General features: G+C 40.5%; 1 pseudogene; it reads left to right on the forward strand.

Annotated features, from left to right (window-relative positions):
- The first annotated feature begins 331 nt into the window (after window positions 1–331).
- LOC125752706 (SREBP regulating gene protein-like) lies at window positions 332–20,132 on the forward strand (annotated as a pseudogene).
- Window positions 20,133–21,875: the final 1,743 nt, after the last annotated feature.

Consider the following 21,875-nt stretch of genomic DNA (forward strand, 5'->3'; position numbering starts at 1 on the left):
AGAACATCTCAGGTATCCAGATGGCAATTCTGATTAGGGTAACAATGAAGATACAAAAGAGGTGATGAATTCCAGATAAGCTTGGAGTCACCGGGGGGTACAGTCTGACTCTTGGTTTCTGATCTTGGGGTTGTGTGATTGAGCCCCATTGGGTCCTGTGCTCTCACTCAGGTGGGAGTCTCCTTGGGTTTCTCTCTCCCTTTTCCTTTGCTCCTCCCCCCTGCTCATGTAGTCTGCGCGCTCTCTCTCACTGAAATAAATAAATCTTTGGGGGAAATAAAAGAGATCTTTGGCCTTGGTGATGAACTGGGTTAGGGAAGTGTGCTCGTAAATGGCTCTTGGATTTTCTGACCTAAATGGCCTTGCAGATGTTGACTTCTTTGATAAAAGAACGATGAACATTCAAACAGCATCTAGAGAGAATGAAAACAGCTTCATTGGAGAAACTACAGGATTGCAGAGCAGTAACAATTGCACATTTGAAATTGGTGAACTTGACAATTATGGCAATTGTATTTTGTCCAATTCTGTGATTTTTCTCCAGCAGTGCTTATGTACTTAAGTCCTACCGTGGCAGCAGGGTATAGTTGGGCTTATGTAGGCTGAAGGAGAATGAAAACAGGGAAGGGTTAATGGGCAACCAGCACCATGGGTTGTTTCTGATTTTGTCAACTTTCATAAATTATTAATATATGGATATTTTAAGTAAATAAAATTTTCAAGTTTCTCTTATAGTCTCAAATGTAGACCTACTGGGCCAAAGGAAATGATCAGTTTTATGACCCTTGTCATGGCCAGATTTCTTTAATATTAATAAATATCAATACCACTTTGTGTGGGGGATCTTTTTCCAAAAACCCATTTACTTTGAGTTTTATCTTCTTTATTTCAATTATTTAGTGAGTAGTGGAGTGCTAAATATTGAGTTTTGGTGGTGAGGAAAGCACTAAGCCCCTCAAACATCTTAGGCTTTAAAAGGGAAGACAGAGAACAAGTAAACAAAGTAATAAGCAAATAAAACTCTACTTCTATGTTGTCAAAGTATTAGGAAGGAAAAAGAACTGAAATAAAGAACTATCAGGAGGGGATTTACTTTAGATTGGAAAACCTCTCTAAAGAGATAACTTAGTCTAAAATTTAAAGGTTTAGAAGGGATTACCCATTTAAAGAATGTCCTGTGCCAGACCAGAAGGCAGGAATGAGTCTAGCATATTCCAGAAATGGAAAGTTAGCCAGTGAGTCCAGGGCATACAAAGGCAGAGTAGTAGAAGATGAGTTTATGGAAGAAAGCAAAATCCAGATTATATGGGGTTCTATGTGGAATTTGGACTTTAAGTAGAGTAAGAGACGATTGAAAGGTTTGGAGGAGAGGAGTAACGTAGATCAATTTATTGTTTTTTTTTTCTTTGTTTTTTTTTTTAAAGATTTTATTTATTTATTCATGAGAGATGGAGAGAGGCATGAGCAGGGAGCCTGATGCAGACTTGATCCTAAGCCCCTGGGATCACAGCCTGGGCCAAAGGCAGATGCTCAACCACTGAACATCTCAACCACTGCCCATAAATCAATATATCTTTTCAAAAGATCACATTGGGTCCTTGTAGAAAGTGGATCAAAGATAAGTGGCAAATGTGCAAGTAGGGAGACCAGTTAGGATGCTATTGCAGAAGTACAGCCTGGAGATAATCAGTGGCTTAGACTAGGGTGGTGCTGAAATTAGGGTTAGGTAAGGGAAGCCTTTACCTTGGGCACAAAATTTAAGCAAGCATCAAAAGATGTAGTAATCAAGGTAAGTAATATTTTGACATAACATTTTTAAAAATAAAAATTAATGCAAAAAATTCCACAATGAGCAAAATATTAAAATACAAAATAGAAGATCCAACCCTAAATTTAGAAAACCCTGCCTCGCTTCCTTCCCCCTAATCCTGGCCCTGGTTCCAATAAAACTTTATTTATGAAAATAGGTAGCTGGCCTACAGGCTGTAGTTTGCTAACTTTTTTTTAAAAAAATTATTCATTTATGGGGGAAATACAAATGGCCCATCGATATATACCCTACAACCAAACAGTTCCACTCCTGGGCAGAAGGGTGTATGTACAAACAAGTGTGTATAAATCTGACACCTAGAGACTCAACGTACATTAGTTGCAATAGCAAAAGCACTGGAAACAACCCAAATGTCAAAGTACAATGGATGAAAGTAGTTTAATATGGTGTAATCTATACAGAAAAACCCCCAAATTTTCAATTTCAAATGATTTTCTCTTAATTTCCATGCCCACTGTGGGGCTTGAACTCATAACCCTGAGATCAAAGCTCACATGCTTTACTGACTGATCCAGCCAGATGCCCCTCAAAGAATGATTTTCAAAAACAAAACATAGGGCAAAGGAGGAAAGTCACAGATGAATATATAAAAATAATCTGATACATTTTACACAAAGTTCAAAAATAGGCACAACTAAATAACATTGGCCAGAGATAGAGTTAAAATCACAAAGAAAAACAAGGACATGTTTTATACAAAATTCAGCACTCAGTTATCTCTATGGGGAGAAAAAGGGCCATGATCTGGGACAGGTATGCAGAGAACTTGTTTCTTAATGAATCCTGTAGACACATAGGTGTTCATGTTACTATTATTTTTAAGAGATACAGATACATTTTGTATTTCTCTGTATGATATGTTTCACAATGAAAACAATTATTCAAGGACATATTCATCAAAGAATTGAATTAGTCGTCAGGTTTTCCCTTCCTGAAAGATACTAAAATTTTTTTTTTTTTAGATACTAAAATTTTTGCAGACATTAATCTTTTGCAGTCATTCAAGAAATAGATAATATCTCTCTTACTCAACTTTTCTTACTCAACTTTTCCACTTATGGAGATAAATACAGTATAATTTACCAAATCCACAGATTAAAATAGAAAAAACATATAATCGGTCTAATAGATGCAAAAAAAAGCTTTCAGTAAAAGTCAATGCTCAATGATTAAAATTTACATTTTTGCAAACTAGGAATAAAAGGGAACTTCCTTAATCCACTAGAAACCCACAGCAAAAATTGCACTTAATGAGGGAATTTCAAAAGCATTTTCTTTAAAACATGACAAGAAGGTTCACTATTACCATAGTTACTATTTAGTGTCATAGTGGAGAGTCTAGCTAATGTGAAAAGACATTAAAAGGAAACAAGAGATAGAAGAACTTCATTATGCATAGATATTATGATTGTCGGTATAGAAATTCCAGAGAATATATGAACAAACAATGAAAACTAAAGAGATTTCAGCAAGGATGTTGGATTCATCATCAACACACAAAAATCAGTAGCATTCATAGATATCAGCAATCACAATAGGAAACAATTTAAAAATGCATATGACAGAAAATAGTAAAATTTGTTATGTTTGGGGACTGGGTTTTTAACCTTGTGGGATTTTTCTGGCTTTTGGTAAGTCTGCAAGATGATTCTGACCAACCTTTCCCTTTATTGTGCAAAAGGGGGCAGAAGCACACAAACACCACTAAGTCCTGCATACTGTAAATGCAAAATAAGATTTGGTGGGGAGAACACACTGGAGATGCAGTAAGGCATCATTCCTCATTATCCCACACAGACATATGCTTAATTTAAGCCTGTCATAAATAGACTGGTATACCCTTACAAAAAAATGTGGAGGTGGGAGGTAGGAGTGCTCCCAGGACCACACTCCTGTGATATTTTAAGTATGTATAGAGAATGGGATCGGGGAACATCAAGGCAATAAAGAGAACCTCCTGGTTGGGAAGTGACCTGTCAGTGAGGAAAAGCTCTGGAGCTTGGGTTCTAATAATGGCCTTTTTTTTGGTGTTGCAATAATGCCGATCTGTTGAGCCCGATTCTTGCTAGGCTACTTGTATGATTAGCTATTGCCACAAAAGTTCAGTGTAACAAACTACCCCCAAAATGCAATGTCTTAAAAGAACTATCATTTGTTTTCTCTCAGGTAGCTGCAGGTCAGCTGGGGGGGGGGTGGGGGGGGGTGGGGGGGGTGGCGGGGGAGAGGCAGGGAGGTTGGTCAATGTATCTAAACTGGGCTCATCTGAGTGACTCTGCTTAAAGCTGCAAATCCAGCTGGGGTTGTCTCCTCTGTGGGTTCAGCTCAGGATTGCTTTCATTTGTATTCATTCTGGGGCCCAGGCTGAAGGACAGCAGCTTCCTGAGCAGAGCTCTTTTTGTGATAGTGCAGAAATGTGGGAGAGCAAGTCCAAATACACAAGCACATTTGAAGCCTCTCCTTGTGCTACTTTGTCAGCATCTTTGTAGTCAAAGCAAATCACATGACCGAATTCAAATGGAAAGAACTGGGAGATAGACACCTCTCATGGAGGTTGGGAGGAGTGCATATTTGCCGAACAATAATTTACCATGATACTGAAAGAGGGACCATCCAGATCTCTGTCTCTTCACTCTCTACTTTCTGGTTCTTGGGGGCTCTTTAAACATATATTTTTTTCCTTTTACTAAAGACCATTAAAATTTTGTGTAGGAGCACCTGAGTGGCTTGGTCAGTTAAGCATCTGCCTTCTGGTCAAGTCATGATCCCAGAGTCCTGGGATCAACCCCAGCTTTGGGCTCTCTGCTTATCAGGGAGCCTGCTTCTCCCTCTGCCTGCCCCCTGTTAATGCTCGCTCTCTCTGTCAAATAAATAAAATCTATTAAAAAAAAAGAATTTGGATAAATACTGGAAGTATTTACTAAAAAGCATCAAAGTCGTACTAATAGAGTAGGCCTTGATCTGGGAAGGAATTGGAGCTTGAACAGATAAATTGAGGCCATTCTGTCCAAGTGGCATTTGCTCATGCAAAAAAACAAAACAAACAAACAAAAAAAAACCCACCACCACCACCAACAAAAAACATCTAAGAGACAAGCCTGCCTTTGGCCAGTGGTCAAAGATAAAGATCCCCCTCCTTGGGGGAATATGTTGAAAGACTGCTGCTTTTACCCTGGTGTCATTAGCTTATTTAAGGGTAACAGCTGAAAATGGGCTGGCTTCGGGCAGCCCAGGTAGCTCAGCGGTTTAATGCCGCCTTCAGCCCAGGGCGTGATCCTGGAGACCCAGGATTGAGTCCCACGTCAGGCTCCCTGCATGGATCCTGCTTCTCCCTCTGCCTGTGTCTCTGCCTCTGTGTGTGTGTGTCTCTCATGAATAAATAAATTAAAAAAAAAAAAAAGAAAATGGGGTGGCTTCATGGGACCTGGGGCTAAAGGAATAGGAGTCAGAATTCAACGCATCTGAAGGTGGAGACTTTCTGCCTTTGACTGGGACCCTGGAATGCCCTACTTGTAGGGCATGTAGGTCACCCAGTCCTCCTGACTGCTAGCACCATCAAGTACTTAGTAGAAGGAAACGAAAATTCTCTGGAGGAAGTTTACATTATCCAAGCTTTTAAATTATTCTTAAAAGTAATGTTTAAAATAAAATGTTTAAGAGGAGTACCTGCCTGTCTTAATTGGCGGAGCATGTAACTCTTGATCTCAGGGTTGTTAGAGCCCCATGTTGGGTGTGGATCCTAAATTATAAAAAAGTAAATTAAATGTAAATAAAATGTCTAAGAAACGATAAATTATGGAATACATTTCAAGTCAAGGCAATGCAGGATTGAACAGCAGATGCTCACCCCAATGAAATGATCATTAATGCACCCTTTTTCTCTCTTGTCTTAGTTCTCATCCTCCCTTATTTCCTGTTACTTCTTTGAATCTCCCATATAACTACTTTCACCCAAATCTGCCTCTGAAGGACTGCAAACTAGTACAACAAAGAGGCCCCTGGGTGGCTCTGTCGGTTAAGTGTCCAACTCTTGATTTTGGCTCAGGTCATGATCTCAGGGTTGTGAGATGGAGCCCCCCATTAGGCATAAGATTCTCTCCCTCTGTTCCCCCATACTGCATGTGTGTGCTCGCTCTTTCTCTCTCTCTCTGAAATAAGTAAATAAATCTTAAAAAAAAAAAAAAACCCTAGTACAAGTACACAATCACATAACCCCCACCACAATCAAGATATAAAACTGTCCTCACCCTAATAAGTTTCTTTGTGCCTTTTTGCAGTCAGTTCTCTCTACCCTTAACTTCAAGCAGCCACTGACCCGCTTCTATTACTATCATTTTGCTTTTTACATATTTTCATATAAAATGGAAAACTGATTTTTTTCATCTTCTTGACTTTGTTGCATGAAGTTAAAGGGAATTTATTATATCTGCTAACTTCACCCAAGAAATATCCTAGGGAGACTCCCATTTGTGTCTACTGATGGGATTTTTTTTTTAAGATTTTATTTATTCATGAGAGACAGAGAAAGAAAGACAGAGGCAGAGACACAGGCAGAGGGAGAAGCAGGCTCCATGCAGGGAGCCCAACATGGGACCTGATCCTAGATCTCCAGGATCTCGTCCTGGGCCGAAGGCAGGCACTAAACTGCTGAGCCACCCAGGGATCCCTAATGCTGGAATTAACACAAGTCTGGACACCTCTAGGAGACAGGGATAGCCACTAGAAGTCTATCTGCAGATGATCTCAAGAATTTTTGAGAAATGAATCTCCAGGGAAGGACCTGGCATACAAGATTTTAATGAAACCTTAGTCCTTGGAGGACCAGGAGATACACTGAGTCAGTCATATTTGTTACTCAAATCTGCGTCCCAGTGATATCTGAGTAATGTGGGCACCCAATCATAAGCGTGTGAAAGAAGAAGAAGAGGAAATGTGAGCTATGAGTCAAATCTGAAAGAGCAATTTCCCTGAAATCTTTGTGTGACATTGGTATACAAGCATCATGTTTAATATTCATTCATAAAGTGTGTAAAGTGTGATATCCAAAGCACACTTGCCCAGAATTCAGAGACCCTTTGGCACCTTGACAAATCCAGCAACCCTGCCATGATGATCCTTATTGAGGGAAGAGATGGCAACCAGAGCAAGTGACAGCTTGGTGAGCCCTAGCAGTGTGATATGGGCGCCTCCACATGGTTTGGTAGGCAGCAGATCCTCAGCTGTTACTGCTGCCAGGGTCCAGGAAGTAGACAATAGAGCCCAATGATAAGAATTTGGACCTCTGAGGTGCCTGAGTGGCTCAGTCAGTTAAGCATCTGACTCTTGATCTCAGCTCAGGTTTTGACCTCAGGGTTGTGAGTTCAAGCCCTGAGTTGGGCTCCTTGTTGAGTATGGAGCCTACTTAATTAAAAAAGAAAGAGAATTTGGACTTCAGAGTCAGACAGGTCTGGATTGAAATCCCAGTGTCATTCTATCCTACCAACACGGGGTGCCCTGATATGCCAACTATTGGTGGATGTTTGATCTTTAACAATTCGTTTATTCCCTCGAGAAATTCTTATTGAGGACCTGCAGTATACCAGGCATCAGTGAGAATGTGGCAGATAGCAAAGCAAATCACTAATGGATGAAATGCCAGGGCTCAAGCCCCTCTGTACTAGTATCACAGGGAATTATTCAACCTGCACGTGGTGCCTTACTATTTCCAAGTTATAAACTCTTTGCCACCTGCCACCAAGCTCTCTCTGAACAACTGAGTTTAGAATCTGCAGCTCTGACCTGGATAGGTTCATCAATTTCCTCTCGACTCTCTGCCCTTCCCTTCTCCTGCTCCCCTTTGCTGAGAGAGGAGCATTCATACATTTATCCACCTACAGCCCTGATAACTTCATCAGGAGGGAGGAGGGAGAGAGCATCCCCAGAGAGACCAGTGTAGCCCTAAGTACCTTTGTTCTGCATTTGTCTTTTCTGATCTTATGTGAAGAGACCAAGGCTGTGGTTCAGTGTTAGAAGTTATCCCACGTGGGACCCCAGTTCCAGGGCTCTCTGCTCCTGTTCTTGTTTCTGTGAGAGGCTGGTTCCAGCTGAGGTGTTTTTTTGTCATATTCACTGTATCAGGGTTCCTGAATGCAAAGAATAGCCACGGACCCTGGCTAACATATGTGAAAAATACATTTATTAGAAGGATATTAGATGACTCACAGAATTGGCTGGGGAATGGAGAACCAGGCTTAGAAAATAGGCAGGAACCTGGGGGCAGGCAGCTGGAGCAGTCTGGTTAAATGGACAAACACTGCAGGCATCACATCCATCACCATTATTCTGCATGGTTCAAATGGCATGGTTGCATCTGTTGCATACTGCCACAGGTAAAATCTGACTAATGATTCCTCCTTGCATCATTTATTGAGTCCTCGAAAGAGCATCTCATTGCAGATCCTATGTCACATGCCTGGGCTTTTGCAGCCCAGAAACTCAGGCAAAACCAGTGGCATATTAATTGGTTGCCCTCTTTATTGCCTCCAGCTTCCTCTGGCTGGTACTCCCTCCCCCATATGGGAAGTAGAAGGGTTGGTCATGGGTCAAGATGCAAAATCATATTTGCAAAGAGGCTACCATGGGCTTCGTGCTGGCCCTGTTTGGGCTCATCAATGTCTAGCCATTTTTTGGAAATTGTTATTTCTTTTTAATTCAATACTTGTCCTTAGTTCCCCACAACTCCCTTGTACTTTTCCCATCCCTTGTTTTGCCTCGTTTCATTACAACTTTATTTGAACCTGTTTATTCTGCTCTTTTCATGACTAAGACCCTTCCCACAGCCTTCATAATTTCTAACTTGTAATCCTGTGTTCTGTATGTTTTCCAGCATTCAGGCCTTTGTACACTGAAAAAAATCTGTGCACTTGGAACTAAGGTTATCGTCCTGCAGCCATCCTGTTCTGCTATCTAAACACTTTAATTTGTAAACCATCCTACTCATAAAGAGGGTAACTCATTCCAAAAAATCCAGTTTTCCTTTGGATGTTACAAACCTCTAATTTCTGTTGTAGTTCATTATTCTCCTCAACTACTAGAGATTTAATTTTTTTCCTTTTTAAAAAAAATTTTTGAGGGGTGCCTGAGTGGCTCACTCGGGTAAGCATCTGCCTTCTTCCACTTGGGTCATAAATCCAGGATTCTGGGATCCAGTCCCTCGTTGCGCTCCCTGCTCCATGGGGAGCCAACATCTCCCTCTCCTTCTTCCTGCTGCTCCTCTTGCTTGTGTGCTCTCTCTCTCTCTCTGTGTCAAATAAATAAAATCTTAAAAAAAAAAGTCTAAAAATTTTTGGAAATAACTACCTTAAAAAAAGTTTCAAGGAGCCTTCTTTTTCAGTGTTTGTCTGATGTTATTTTCCTTCTAAAATACCTGTGGTCAGGACGCCTGGGTGGCTCAGTGGTTGAGCATCTGCTGTCAGCTCAGGGTGTGATCCCAGTCAGGGGATCGAGTCCCACATAGAGCTCCCTGCGGGGAGCGTGCTTCTCTCCTTGTGTCTCTGCCTCTCTCTGTGTCTCTCATGAATACATAAATAAAATCTTTTAAAAAATAAAATAAAATACTCATGGTATATGTTTAAGTATATTCTTTTCAGTATTGTTTGTAATAGCAAAATGTAAGTGCTAACTGTCCAGTTATAGTAGACAGGCTAAAGGTATTATGGAATATTAATAATGGAAATCTCTACAGTCACGTAAATGAATAATATGGATTTGTACATATACTAGTGTGGAGCCCTGTCCATCATCTCCTAGTATGTGGAAAAAAGCAGGGAACAGAAGTTTATGTATAGCATATTATCATTTGTGAAAAAAAAATGTGTATGCAAAGAGTATCTCCAGATGGATGTACAAGAAACCAGTAGTAGTGATTCCCTCTGGGGAAGGAATCTGTTGGCTCAGGAATTCGGATGGGAGGGAGAGATTCTTTGCACTGTACACTCAATGTGGTACCAAAATAAAATAAATTCTTTTTACTGGGGGTAAATCCAGAGACAGAGACAAAGACTATAATAATTTATAGTTCTTCTGGAGGACCTTGAAAAACTATTCAAAGACTTTTGGTTTGTGGTTTAAATATTTTCTGATTTCTCCTCTGGGTTAGATTGCCACAAAAACTTTAGGAAAACAGCATTTTTGGTTTCATTTTACTGCTTCGGAGAGGCTGATCTGCTTTTTTGAAGAGCCATTCTAGAACATAGAGGTTGGATGTCGAACTGTATCTTGCCTTCTATGTTTCTGTCTCTTCAACAAGTATTTACTGAGCACCAGCAGGTTCCTCAAGGCCCAGTGCCACACATTAAAGTGGCCTGTATGTTTCATACCCTGATGAGAATAAAGTGGGAGAAAATATGCACTTGATCACGATTAATTCTTGTTCCATTGTTCAGGGCACAGTTCTGTGTGATTTTTCTCATTCCAAGTCCTTGAAATACCAATAAAGAGACATAAGAGTAAAAAAGAAAAATCCTTATATATCCAGGTGCATTTACTTCCCAACTGTGCATTTTGTTTTCTCCTGGTATTCCAGTAGATATCAAATATTATTTAAGAAATGAGCATCCTATTTTCATGGCATAAGCTTTTATAGACAAACCAAGTAATTAATAAGCTATGAAAATGTCATAGCAGAAGTTTCTGTTTGAATATTTAAATATGTATGTTTCATTGTATTTCAATATTTTTCACAGTTTACTTAGAATCTGAGGATATCAACAAACTAATGCATGTTTGGAAATTTTAAAAATCTTTAGCCTTTTTTTCCCATTTGGCACTCTACTGACATGTTGCAATGCTATGAGAATTCAGTTCTTTAATTCTTGTCCAAAGATTTTGACAGCTATTTCCACCTTGAGACATTTGTAGAAACTAAATAAAAAGCAGAGTAACTGAGACAGAAATATCTGGTATTTCACTCAGCCAAGTTACAATTGTAATGTCCATCGTCTTTCCACTGGGGGAAGCCAATGAAAAGTGAGAAAACTGAATCCATGAAGAAGCCCCTAAGAAAACAAAAGCCTAAGGAACAGCAGCCCCAGATTCTGTATTACATACAGATATTTCATTCACTCATTCATGTATTCATTCAGCCTATTAGCAAAGAACGTGGACTCTGAAGTCAGCCTCAGTTATAATCTTGACTTTGTTACTTATTGCTGGTCTATGACCTTGTCCAAATTACTCAATTTCTCTGTGCCTCAGTTTTACTTAGCTGTAAAATCGTACATACCTCATAAGATTTTTAAATATTTGTTCTTTGCACAATACCTGGCACATGGTTAACATTATAGAAGAGCTTGTGAGATTAATAATTATTTGAACAAGTCTGCATTGAGCAACTATGATGGTCCAGGCATTGAGCCAGGTGCTTAGGTTACAGTGATAAATGAGCAAGTCACAGCATCTGCCTCCATACCTTGGAGACTATGGGGAAAGAATTAAATAAGTGATTACAGAAAATGTAAGGAGTGTTTGGACAAGGAATGTGTAAAGGGTTAGGAAGCACAGTGAGGAGGGACGTCCCTGAGGTCAAAGCAAAAACTGGCTGTTCTTGGAAGGAGTTTTGCATTGAAGAGGCAGTACAGTATAGTGGTTAAGTGGCCCTGGGAAGTCCAGCTCTCTGGCTTTGTAGCATGGCCCCTCACTTTTACTGCTTGTGTGATTTTGAGCAACTTACTTAACCTCTCTGTACCTCTGATTTCTCATCTATAAAATGGAAATCATAATTGTACCTGCCTTTTTGAGGCAAGATTAAATGAGTTTACATATCTAAAGTACTTAAACAGTACCTAGAATATGGTAAGCATTACATAAGTGTCTTAATAATAAGTAGTACTTGAGTGTTAGTTTTTATTACCTGATAATTCTTATCACATCGTGAAAATAGGATAATAATATGATACTATTAGAGTGCATCTTGTCTAGCTATCTTTAATTTCACTTCCCTTTTTATGAGATACATGAAAATTTTAGAGCATTATGTTTTGCCTGCATCTTTTGCCTAAATCAATGTAAACTAAAAGCTTCCTCCCTATTTCTTCTCCTTTTAGGTCTAGCTTTTAGAACAGGTTGAAAGGGGACCTTTAAAATTCTAAGAGCCGGAGAAGTGTTTGGCTGGCTCAGTCCATAGAACATGTGAATCCTGACCTTGGGGTCATGAGTTCAAGCCCGACATTGGATATAGAGTTTACTTAAAATTCTAGAATCTGGAGCCATTGCATTTATAGATAATACCAGCATGCCTTATAATGTTATTTGGGCATTTCTCTTCTGGAAAGAGCACTGAACTTGTAGTTAGAAGACTTAGATTTTATGCCAAGCTGTGTGACTCTTTGGATGGTCTTGAACAAGTCACTTAACTTGTCTGAGCTTCAGTTTTCTTACTGTTAAAATTGGAGAATAATAATTCCTCATTTACCTAGTTGGTATAAAGACAGATGAGGTAACATATGAAGGAAGGTGGACTTCATAACCTGCAAAAGCCTATGCAATTAGATATGCAGTTGATCTCACATGCGGAATGTAAAATGGTCAAATTTATAAAAGCAGAGAGTAGGAGTGGTTGCTAGGGGGTGAGGTGAAATCAAAAGGTACAAAGTTTCAATTATGCAAGATGAAGAAGTTCTGGAGATCTGCTATACAGCATAGTGCCTTAAGCTAACAATTTGTTAAGAGGGTAGTTCTTAAGTGTCGTCACACACGTTCACACACGTACACATACGAATAACAGTGATAATGGAGGAGGGAGGAAACTTTGGGAGGAGTTGAACATATTTATGGTCTTGATGGTAGTGATGGTTTCACAGGAACATACCTATGATCAACCTCATCAAGGCGTATACATTAAATGTGTACAGCCTTTTACGGGTCAATCATACCTCAAAAAAGTGGTAAAAAAAAAAAAAACATTAGACATACAACACATGCATTTGCCTCTTGTAATATCCGATCTAGTTTTCAACACATCTGGCAACTCTTGTGTCCCATTCCTGTTGCCCAATAAATCTACAGCCATGTGTCCCAAAGCTTTGGCTACTAACATCAATTCCGGATTAATCAAGGAATCTGATTAGGGCTTACATTGCAAGAGGGGTAGGTTTGTAAGTATGGGAAAGAAACTAAAATTGCTTTCTTCTTTTTCTCCTCTATTTCCTGAAAAACCGTTGATCCACCCATTTAACAGAAGGAGCAGAGGTAAGAGGAGTTCTTCTTCCTGTCCCTTATCTGTATTTTTACAGTCCTTTATATCCATCTGTATCACATGGACAGTCACGGAGTATTGTGGTTCTGTGTTGATCTCTCTGTTACTCCTGCAGACCTTTTTTTTAAAAAATTGTTTTTCATGGTGGGTTCTCCATATGTTTGTTGGGTTGAAATTACCTGAATGAAATGTAATACAATTGAAGCTATTCAGAGCTCAGAGCATATTTCACACACACATAGATCAAGTGATTAATTCAAAAAGAGTTTCAAGGGGGTTAAAAATAGAAAGCCGAATCCAGGCAGTTTTGTTCAGAGAATGTTGGAGGGGGTAAAACAGCTCTGGCTGCAGGCTAGGGTCTTTGTTATGAGAAAAATGTAAATAGGAAGAATTGCAAAACACCACCAGGGAAATGTCTGGGTGTTTTTGAACCTTTGGCAGAGATGAATTTCGGTCTGGAATACACTTTCTTCCCTTCCCTTGTGTCTCTAATCTTAGTCACGTTTTAACCCAGGAGCACGTAATAAATAAGCAAAATTTATAGAAATATTTTTCGAAGCCTTGTTCCCTTAAAATTATGACCTAGCACATTTCTTCCCCCACCAATAATTTTGGAGCTAACATAGTATATCAATACGTAAACTGCATGTCCTGGCTTTTCCACCACAGTTTTGATTGAAAATATTGTCTCTCAGCATCAGACTTGACTCATTTTTGGTTCATATTCATGGAGGTCCTATAATAAATAATTTGTGTGAGAAAACTGCTATATGACATTATTTTCAAGACATTATACTTTATTTGATTTGTTTTTAAAATAGGGTACGGAGGATATTTGAATTCTTTTTTTTTTTTTTTAAGATTTTATTTATTTATGAGAGACCCAGAGAGAGAAGCAGAGACACAGGCAGAGGGAGAAGCAGGCTCCATGCAGGGAGCCTGACATGGGACTCGATCCCAGGTCTGCAGGATCAGGCCCTGGGCCAAAGGCGCCACTCAACCACTGGGCCACCTGGGCTGCCCCGGATATTTGAATTCTTAAATTTTTTGAACAAATTCCTGTACTTCACCAGCAATGAAAACAAACAAAAAACAGGTAAATAAAAGTTAGATACCATTTCTAAAGAAAATCTTACTAACAACATATTTTTAAATAGTAATATTTAGTGTTAGTAAAGGTTGGACAATCAGGTACATTCTCTGGCAGAAATGTAAAGACCTTAAAACAGTTTTGCAATTCTAATTGAGAGTATTTTTTAAAAAATTCATGTATATTAAACTAATTATGTGGGCAGCCCGGGTGGCTCAGCGGTTTGGCGCCGCCTTCAGCCCAGGGCATGATCCTGGGGTCCCGGGATCAAGTCCCACATCAGGCTCCCCGCAGGGAGCCTGCTTCTCCCTCTGCCTGTGTCTCTGCCTCTCTCTCTCTCTCTCTGTGACTATCATTAAAAAATAAAAATAAAAATAAAAAAAAAACTTTCTAAGAATGTGGACAATGATTCATACATAAAGGTGTTCACTGAAACATTTATAACAATGAAAAATTAGAAGAAATCTAAATCACTCTTAAGAGTTCAGCTACATTCATTTAGGAACATACACTGAATATGCTGACTTTTGAGTTCTTAGCACGTAACGTTCTCTGAATAAAATAACAAAGTTGAAAATGGTTGATTTTGAGGACAATTTAATGATGAAGGCAATGCTCATAATATTCCTATAAAAAATATAAGAAACATATATATATAATTTGCTTACATTAATATCTATATGCCCAACTAAAATTAAATCAAGGTGTTGCCTATAGGATTGTGGCTAATTTCAGTTTTTATTCTTTGCACCATTCTGTGCTTTCTAAATGCTCTGTAATGAGCATGGGTTATTATAATCAGAAAAAATATTATTAAAAATTATGGGGGCTTGGGGTGCCTGGATTACTCAGTTGGTGAAGCATATGCCTTTGGCTCAGATCATGATCCCAAGGTTCTGGGATCCAGCCCTGCATGGGGCTTCCTGCTCAGCAGGGAGTCTGCTTCTCCCTCTCCCTCTGCCCCTTCCCCCTTTACTTGTGCTCTCTCTTTCTCAAATAAATAAAAATCTTCAAAAAAAAATTATGGAGTCATAGTGAACCTCAGCATAGAGATGAAATATTACACAAAGCTAGATGGGGTGAGTGAGGGAGTCAGAAGTTTGTCTAAGAAATTCTTGCTTCGAAAGAGCATCGCAGAGGATCCAGGGATCAGAGTTCACCTTTGCCCGTTGTAATCCAGAAAATATTTAAGTGCTGAGAACTCAGTAAGCCAAGCTCACAGAAGAATCAGGTTTGAACATGCTTAAAAAAATTAAGAACTTCTCTGACGAGCAAGGGAGATGGTCATAGAAGAGATCACCCCGCATTGAGAAGGGTATTAACAGCCAATAGCTCTGAAGTCATACAGTGGGACAGAGCACTGTCTCCTAGAAGGATCAGCCACCCAGACAGGTCCTCCTCCTCTGTGCAGGAAGGTGGAAATTAAGTAATTAATTATTCATATGCTCATTCATTTATTTGTTTATCCAAGATATTAAATACCTCTTAAGTGGTGGGCACTGTGCAAGTCCCAGGGGATATATTGGTGAATAATATACCGGAACCATACTAGAGGCTGAACAGGTTGGGTTTATTAACCCGTTGCTTTGCCAGAGAATACATACCATGGGGAACCATGGGGCATTTAGTTAAGAGGGTGTTAGAAAGGACTTAAAGGATTTCAGGTTAGGTTAGGTAATTTTGGGAAAGGTCCCAGGAAACAGAGGGTTAGTCTGTATCGAGTGCTTTCAGGAAGTGAGGGCAAGTCTATGATTGGGCATATCAATTTATCTCACTTATATGGAGGCTGTAGCTATAATTAGGAAAGAAGTGGCAGGTACTCATATTAGCTGAAGAGAAAATATTTGGTATTTTGTAGGTTGGAGAATGTTAATGTTTTCTCTGCTCAGGTATGATTATGAGGGGTCTTGTTTTGGTCTTGATTCATCATGGTGACAAAGTGCCTTTGTCCCATGTTGATGTTGTGTAATACTGTGATATTGTTTATGTTCTTTGGGAATATACCAAGACCTGGCTGTGAGTGCTGCGCCAGCCAGCTCATAGCAACACCAAGCCCTAAGTGATAACATCAAGTCAGTTCCTGGATATCAGGGTACTTCTTTTCTCTTTCCCACAAATAAATAAGTAAATGTAGAACTTCAGATTATGTTTAATATTATAAAAAATGAATAGGATTCAATGGTAGAGAATCAAGGGAGGGTGGTAAAGGATCCATTTATACAGGTTCATTGAAGAAAGCTTCTCTTAGGAAGTTAATATACCAGTCAAGACCTGAAGCATGTTATGTGTGCTTATGTGTATATGGATCATGGATCACAGTGTAAACTGTATTTCTATTTTTTTTAAGTGGGCACCACACCCAGTGTGGAGCCCGATATGGGGCTTGAACTTAGGATCCTGAGATCAAGACCTGAACTGAAGTCAAGAATCAGATGCTTAACCTACTGAACCACCCAGACCACTCCTAAAATGTATTACTTATTGTGGGTGGCCATAAAAAAAAAATCAAAAGCCATTGCATGATGAAGATATAAAAAAAAACATGGATAGAAGAGTGACAAGAGATTAGGCTAGCTCATACAAGGCCTTATACATAAGGAGTTGCCATTTTAAGTGTTAGGTTGATCAATGTAAAATCATTTATTTTCATTTTGACCAATGATTTCACTTGGTTCAACCTAATACAGTGACACATTGTAAAGGTTTTAGGCAGAGGAGTGCGAAAACTGGATTTACATTATAAAAAGACCACCCCACCTGCTGGGTAGAGGGTATATGGGAAGCAGGTGAGGAGGGCAAGGAAAGGTCATTAAGGATGTCCTTGCTTTGAAACAACCCTGGTCTTCAGACTGGCTGGCTTGGAAATCTGTTTTGTTAAATACCCATTGGAGTGTGGGCAGTAGGAAATTGACTCATGCTTAAAAAAAAATCATAAAGGGGTTCCTGGGTGGCTCAGTCAGTTCTGACTCTTGGTTTTCAGCTCTAGGCATGATCTCAGGGTTGTGAGATCAAGCCCCATAGCCTGGCATCAGGCTTCAAGTTTAGTGCGGAATTTACTTAAGATTTTCTCTCCTTCTGCCCCTCCCCCTGCTCCCCTGCTTATGTGCTCCCTCTTTTTCTCTCTCAAATAAATAAATCTTTTTTAAAAAATAATTCATAAGAGATTGATTATGGTAAAGTCAGAAATGCCAATTTATTAATCCACAGTGAGAAATGAAACTATCAAGCAACTAAATACTTAGAATCACTGCTTAGTGCCATCTCCTTTATGTGGGCAGCTAAATTCAAATCAATAGATTGCTGGATAGGATTGCAAGAAATCAGAGCAAGGGGAATTAATGAGAGCCACTGCTAACAAAATTGGTTTACATGACCTCTAGTTGGAAATACATTTTGCCTGAAGACCTAGTTTACACTACACAAAATATAGCTGAAACAAAATTTTTACAAATCAGAACATGCCCTTATTACTTAGAAGACACTGATACTTTCTGTTATAACCTATTTTGTTTTTTATTTTTTTGTTTTCTGTTGTTTTTTTTTTTTTAGTTAAAAAAGTTGAGGAATGGGCCAGATTAATTTATTTTAGGATCTACTAATGAATGGGTCATAAGGTACAATTTGAAAATCACTGAGTCGGTTCATCTTAACGCTAGTTGACATCACACTGTGATCATCTAGGTTGGGATGGTGCCCAACAGTAGTACCCCTAGACTCAGGGAGAGCCTGCAGGCTGCCCTCTGCAACAGCCTCCTGGCTTTCCTTTCATGTCTCACAGCCTTAGGCCATCTCCCAAGGCTCTGTTCCCCAGTGTCCTCCAGCCTTCCTGGGGGCCTTCCAGTGCAGGACATTTGTCAGCTCAAAGTTGGTTTCCATCTCCTGGGTAATGAGCAGCACCTGCTTGAACTAGCCCCGTTCTCAACTTGTCTTTACCCTTCTCAGGCTGGGACAGTAGCAGAGTGAATCACCTGCCCAGCTAACCGGCCAGTGTCCCAAAATTTTTTTTTTTAATTAATTAATTTATTTATTTATGATAGTCACAGAGAGAGAGAGAGAGAGGCAGAGACACAAGCAGAGGGAGAAGCAGGCTCCATGCACCGGGAGCCCGATGTGGGATTTGATCCTGGGTCTCCAGGATCGCGCCCTGGGCCAAAGGCAGGCGCTAAACCGCTGCACCACCCAGGGATCCCCCAGTGTCCCAAAATTTAACTAGGCTACTCAGTTCCATATTTCAGAGTCAGCAAATTGAGGTTAGATATAAGAATACAGTTCCACCTCCAACAGAAGTCCAGGACTGATTGGATCAGCTGATGACTCTGCAATTAGAGTCATGATTCAAAGTCCCCAGGAGCTAGTAGCCCAGCAGTGGCCCCTGCAAGCGAGATTTCCCCCTGGTTGGTCTGTACTTGGTGCTGATTCAAGCTTCCTGCTTGAATGAACAGCAAATAGCTGCTTCTCAGAGCTCCATAAAGTCACCCATCCATGAACAGGTTGAGGTGGGGGCGTTGTTGAGATGAGTCAGAGGTCAAGAAAGCCAAGATGGCCCATTGTGGGGAGTTACCCTCTAGGGAGGCCCAGATTCAGGTGTCATCCTAATCTCTTTTGGTTAGCCCTAAGTGGGAATGTCCTGCATAACTGAAAGTAGTACTGCTTCCCATCTCTACTTTCGAGTCCTGGACTGGTCCTGCTTGTTGAAAGGATTCTTGTATTTATTCTCCAGCCTCACATCTCTGAAATGGAATTATTCCTATTCAGAGTACTCAAAACACTACAAAAAGAGAAGCAAACATTTTGTGACATGGTGCCTAATAAAATAGTAGCAAGATAACAGAATGCCCCAGAATCCAAGAATGAGGTTAAAACACGGTTCTCCTTGAGGGGCTGGCAGGGCCTGTGCCTGCGGGAGGAGTAGGGTTTGATCGCCACTGAGTGCAGCTACCTGGAGGCTGCAGTGTGGCCCCAGCTCCTCCAGAAGAGGTGGGTGCGTGCCCTGGTCTTGGGGCTCTTGCTCATTTGCTTCCCCAGCTGTGCCTTCAAGCAGGAGGATGAGCAGGAGGAAAGGGCAGCGAGGAATTGGAATCTCCTGGTCCAAGATGCCCCCAGCCCATTCTATGGAAAGCACAGTGTAACTGGGGCAGCAGTAGTGGGCTTGGCCCCCAGTGCTGGAGCACCATTTAAGGGAAGTACCTCATCACTAACTAGGACACATCGGTGAAAGGAAGGGTTTGCTGGTAAATGGCTGCTGTAACAACGTCCCTGGCACAAAGAAGCTCCACTATGATGGCTGCTTGCCCCATAGCTACCCCCGACTCCTCACAGCACTTATGCTTGGGAGGACTGCGCTATCCTGCTGCCTGCAGCCCAGCAAGCCACTTCTCTTGGAGCACTTCCCTGCTCCGAGCAGCCACGGCATTCCAGACCTGCTGCATGGCACTGAAGATCACTTTGAATTGTGTTTCACCAAACGCAGGACCTCATCCCAGAGTGTGCAACACGAGAACACCTGTAGGAACCCCATAGCCAAGTGTTGCTCTGGAGAGAACCCTCCTGAGCTCTTTCTTCCCTGCATCATGGGCATGGCAAGGGAGCCAGGAAAGAATCTGTGGCCTGAATCCACGCTCCAGGATTCTCTGGTCCACTTGGAAGAAGAGAGATACTACACGCAAGCCTAGGTTTTGGCCAGTTCTTGTGTTGTATTCTTTGACCGCATGCTCTGCTGGGCTTTACTGCGTGGAACTGTTCTGTAAAAGCAGCCGGAAACGGCAACAGGTCATGTTCAAGAACAAATAACAAGCGAGCTTGTGGAGGTGTTGGCAGTCTAGGGAATGTCTATCATTGAAGATTAATCGAGCCCAATAAATAAAGTTATTTATTGGATTTCTTTGGAGGAGTGTGAAAATGATAATGTTTTATATAGGAAGATGCCTTGCCTTTGATAGTCAAATATATTTAAGAAAACTTATCTTTCCAAAATAGTTTGTTCCCCCTAAATAAGCTTTCTCAGAGGATGAAGTGTCTGGCAATTGTTTTTTTAATGTTTGATATAAAATAATCTAGCTTGCATTGGACTTTTTGGATTCTACATTCATTCGCGATGCTAAATCAAACATGTGAAAGGAATGTGCGTGTCTAAATGTTTTACAGTCTCGTTCTTTTTGGTACTCAGTCTGGTGTATGAGTCTGTATTACGTGGGCTGTCACTGGTATCAGCCTTTCTTTGGAGCTTATTTGAACTCTTGAGCAATGTAACATAGATTTAATGTGAAAACAGCTTTAAAAAAAAGTTTACCTTGCAAATCCACAGTTCATTTATTCAGCTATCTGTTGAGCCAGGTAGTTCAGCTAGTTGCTGAAAGTTAGCTGGAGAGAAAGTTGGTCTCTACTCTCATACTCCTTAGTGAGTTAGCCATTAAACAATTTGCCGAATAATTAATTTGAGAGGGAAATTAATAATGATTATAAACTAAAATAGTGATTACACTGTTGCATGATTACACTCTTGCAAGAAATCCCGTCTTAATTCATTCAGGCTGTTATAGCAAAATATAATAGACCAAGTGACTTACAAACAGCCAAAATTTATTTCTCACGGTTCTGGGGGCTGGAAGTCCAAGATCAGGGTGCCAGGGCAGGTAGGTGAGGACCATCTTCCAGGCTGCACACTTTTCATTGCATCCTTGTCTCTTGGAAGGGGTGTGTGTGCTAGCTCTCTGGAGCTTCTTCTAAGGGCATTAATCTAATTCACCTCCTAATAACATCACATTGGGGATGGGGATTTCAGTATATGAATTTGGGGGAGGCAAACATTAAGACCACAGGAAATCGGGATGCCTGAGTGACTCAGTGGTTGAGCGTCTGTCTGCCTTCAGCTCAGGGCATGGTACTGGGGTCCTGGGATTGAGTCTCTCATCAGGCTCCCCAGAGGGAGCCTGCTTCTGTCTCTGCCTATGTCTCTGCCTCTCTCATGAATAAATAAATAAAATATTTTTTAAAAAAGACTAGGAAATACTAAGAAACAGAATACAAATATGTTATAGAAATTAGAAAACCAAAAAAAAAAAAAAAAGATAAAAAAAAAAGAAATTAGAAAACCAAGTCCAATCCAGAGACACGAATGTATCCTAATCTCATCAAGAGGTTGCTGATTGAATTAATCCTGGAAAAAAAAGAAAAAGAAAAACAGAACAAAGCAAAAATTTAACAGAAACAGAGTGGTCTGTCTTCCTGGGAAAAGAAAAGCAAAAGACCTAGATTTGTGACTGCCAGTGTCGTGTGGAGAGAAGACCTTGGCTGCCTATCCAAAGATTTTTGCTGGATTATTAGTATCTGTAAGGTAAGCACACTAGAATTCTCTGCCGGGCAGCCCGGGGGGCTCAGCAGTTTAGCGCCTGCCTTCAGCCCAGGGTGTGATCCTGGAGACCCGGGATTGGGTCCCATGTCGGGCTCTCTGCATGGTGCCTGCTTCCCCCTCTGCCTGTGTCTCTGCCTCTCTCTCTCTCTCTCTCTCTCTCTCTCTCTCTCTTTCTCTGTTCAAATAAATAAATAAACAAATAAATCTTTTAAAAATAAAAGAATTCTCTTTGCCATTTACTCCTTGTAACATAGAATTAGTAAGAGGGGCACCTGGGTGGCTCAGTTGGTTAGTGTCTATCTTTGGCTTGGGTCACAATTCCAGAGTTCCAGGATCAAGACCCCCGAATCCATCCCCCTGCTCCCAAGTCTGC

This window comes from Canis lupus, chromosome 16 (genome assembly GCF_003254725.2).
Source record: "Canis lupus dingo isolate Sandy chromosome 16, ASM325472v2, whole genome shotgun sequence".
Lineage (NCBI taxonomy): Eukaryota > Metazoa > Chordata > Mammalia > Carnivora > Canidae > Canis > Canis lupus.